We start from the raw sequence: 3,131 nt of genomic DNA, 5'->3' as shown, positions 1-3,131 counted from the left end.
CCACAAGGGATATTCCAAGGAAAAACCCATCTGCCCCTCTACCCTCATCCCCACCATGCTGCCTGTTATACCATGTGCTTCACTTCTCTGATCTTTCATATATTTGCTCCTGTCCAGGATACAATGACCATTTCTGAAGTCATCTTCTCAGCAGACTGCCTGGGAAAAAGCCATTTCCATTATTCTCCGGATTTCTCCTCCCCTTATTCTCTGTTCATTCAGATACCGCTCACCTATGCTGCTGTTTTGGGTTTTGGGGAGTAAAAGCCTACACGTCTTTCAACAGTCGAGTTGTCTCCTCTGCCAGCTCTGTAACTGTGTTTATCTCTGCCTCTTTGTATCTACCTACCCAAAATATTCCTCCTAAGATCAGCCCTTGTAGAAAGGCCACCTCATTAAAGACAGCTTGCACTTAGCATATGGTGGAGGAGAGTGTTTTGTTGTTTATGAACTTGATCGTGCTCAGCTTGGCTTTGCTTGCCAATAGGAAAAATTCTTCTGTGCCTGTGTGCAGCCAGTCCTGTAAGGAAAGCAGGGGCAGATGGTGGCACAGGAGCTGTGGCACCCAGCTGCAGAGTTCAGTGAAGAAGTCTGATGTGAGGACAAGTGATGCAAGTGCCAGGGGGCCAATGAGGGCAATGGTGGGGTTGCGGGGGTGAGGAGCAAGGTTGTCCATACAGTGTCAGACCTCAAGGCACTTCTTCTCCTTGACTATACTATACAACAGCTCCAATTAGCTATGCAAGACATGAAGACTTGAAGAAAATTACAGGAACATCAATAGGTCGTCAGGGCATTTGGGGCTTATTACATGAACCTCAGCTACTGAGGGAAGACTGAACAAGCAGCTCAAGAAGTCCAAGTCAGAAGCAAACCCCAAAGTTCCTTGAAGCATTAATGGGCCCCACTGAGGGCAATCACTGACAAAGCCTCCCCATGGACTCGTTAGAGGGGAAAACTGGAGGCCATGCTTGCAGGTAGGCAAAGGCTCTGAGAAAGTGCCTGTAATGCTGAGAAAAGCCTTGGCTTTGTTTGAGGAAGCAGAAAGGCCAAACTGCCAGGCCCTGGCAAGACAGAGCCTGGGACCCTCACATTAAAGTTTCATCTCATGGACCTTGGTAGCAGAGGCAACAGCCATAGCCAAGGGGACAAAGACCTCAGTCCTGTTGCACCTTGCAGCCTTTCTAGAGCCCTTGGCCATCTCTGCTGCAGGCTGTCCTACACTGTCCCGTACCTGCACCTCCCTTTAGGTCATTGACATCCATCTTGCTTTCCCAGCTAGCTCTCACCCTGGCACTTCCATACCTTCACTGATGTCTCTCTACTCTCTCTGGCCATTCCATGAAACACAAAGCCATGGCCCGATCCAGAAACCCTCTGGGTGGCTTCTTGCACCACAAGGCTTCCCTTTGAGGGAGACTTCTTTGTCCTCATCTTCAGCCTGAACCTTCCAGGCTGCTCTTTGTGGAGGTTTCCCTCTCTTCCCACTGCCAACAAAAGCTCCAGCATCTCTGAAACCACCCTTCGAGCATTTGCAGGCTACTGCTAGAGTGCCCTGACTCTCCACGTCACCAGGCTACAGAAGTACAGGTCCCCCAGCCTCTCCACAGAGGCCCCAAACCCCATCCTGGCAGATTTCCTCTAAAACTTCTCCAGTCCCTCACCATTCCTCCAGACTGGGGAGCCCCACAGCCAGACACACAAGTCCAGATGTGGCCACAGCAGCGCTGATACAAAGGGGATGAGAACTCCCTTCTCTGGGTGGCCATGCTCCAAGTAACACAGCCCGCGATGCAGCTGGCTTTATTCATGGTGAGTAGGGACCACTGGCTCCTATGGCATTCCTTTTCGTGCCCAGGCCCTTCTCCTCAGGGTCACTCCTGAGATGGTCGGGTCTCAGCCTCCCCTCATGTCTGGAGTTACTCTTACCCCAGAAAAACCCACTTGCACCTTCTCCTTGCAAAACTTAACGTGATTTCTATTGCCCAGTCCTAGAGTTTTTCTCGTTCCCTCTGGAGTGAAGCTCTGTGTGGGAGCTGTTCATGTGTGCGTACAGGTGGCCCACCTAATCTCTGGTGCCTCTGACAAGGTAAGAGCATGAGGAATTTCAGGGCACTACAGATAAGAGCAGGAGGTAGTGGTTTAATGGAATTGCTGGCCAGGGTAGGAATTGCCCTGGTGACAAGCTCAGAAACACCAAAGGAGGCTACAAAGGAATCCAAGCTAGGGCCAGGGAGGAAAAGGTGAACAGAGATGGGCTGTTTGCATGGGAGGGTACCAGGATGGTCCAGGGGAAGAAACTGTGAGTGGGAGGAGAGGGAAAAAGAAAGAAAAGGTGAAGCAAAGGAAACAATCAGGGTCTTTCAGAGGTACCTGCCAAGCAGCCCAGCACTTGCAAGTTCTCCTTGTAAAACTTCCTGAGGATTTGTCCTGGTTTTGGCTGGGAAAAAATTAATTTTATTCTTCACAGCTGGAATAGTGCTGTGTTTTGGGTTTAGTATGAGAGGGATGTTGATAACTCACTGATGTTTTAGTGGTTTTCTAGTGGTGCTTACACTAGACTTGGGCTTCTCAGCTTCCCATGCTCTGTCACGTGCACGCGAAGCTGGGCAGGAGCTCAGCCAGCACAGCTGAGCCAAACTGTCCAAAGGGGTATTCCATACCATATGGTGTCATGCTCAATACATAAAATGGGGGGAGCTGGCCATGGGACAGCGATCACTGGGCTTCGGTCTGCGCGTGGTGAGCAGTTGCAGCACTCGATCCCCTGCCTGTCACTGCCTGCATGTCCTGCCTGACACTGGGACAGGAATGGGGGTTTCCAAAGGGGAACATTGACACCTCCTGCAGAGCCACTCCCACTGCAGGAATCAGTCTGCTCAGTGATTAGAGAGGGGCAGTCAGACTTCAGTCTGCTTCAGACTGTGTTCCCCAGGAGAGACCCTGCTGCCTTTCAGGAGCTGTCAGCCCTGGAAGCCCAGGGGCACCCCCATGGAGTGGGGGTGGCATGCAGAGCAAGTGCTGCCTTGGGCTGGTCCTCTGCTGCTGAGCTGGGCTGGGCTCCTGGGATGGAGGGAGCTGATGGCAAGTGGGCAGCGCTGCAGAGAGACAGCTCTGCCCAGGAGCAGCTC

This window comes from Egretta garzetta, unplaced genomic scaffold, assembly GCF_000687185.1.
Source record: "Egretta garzetta isolate BGI_Z169 unplaced genomic scaffold, ASM68718v1 scaffold830, whole genome shotgun sequence".
In the NCBI taxonomy this organism is placed as follows: domain Eukaryota; kingdom Metazoa; phylum Chordata; class Aves; order Pelecaniformes; family Ardeidae; genus Egretta; species Egretta garzetta.
This window is presented reverse-complemented; position numbering follows the sequence as displayed.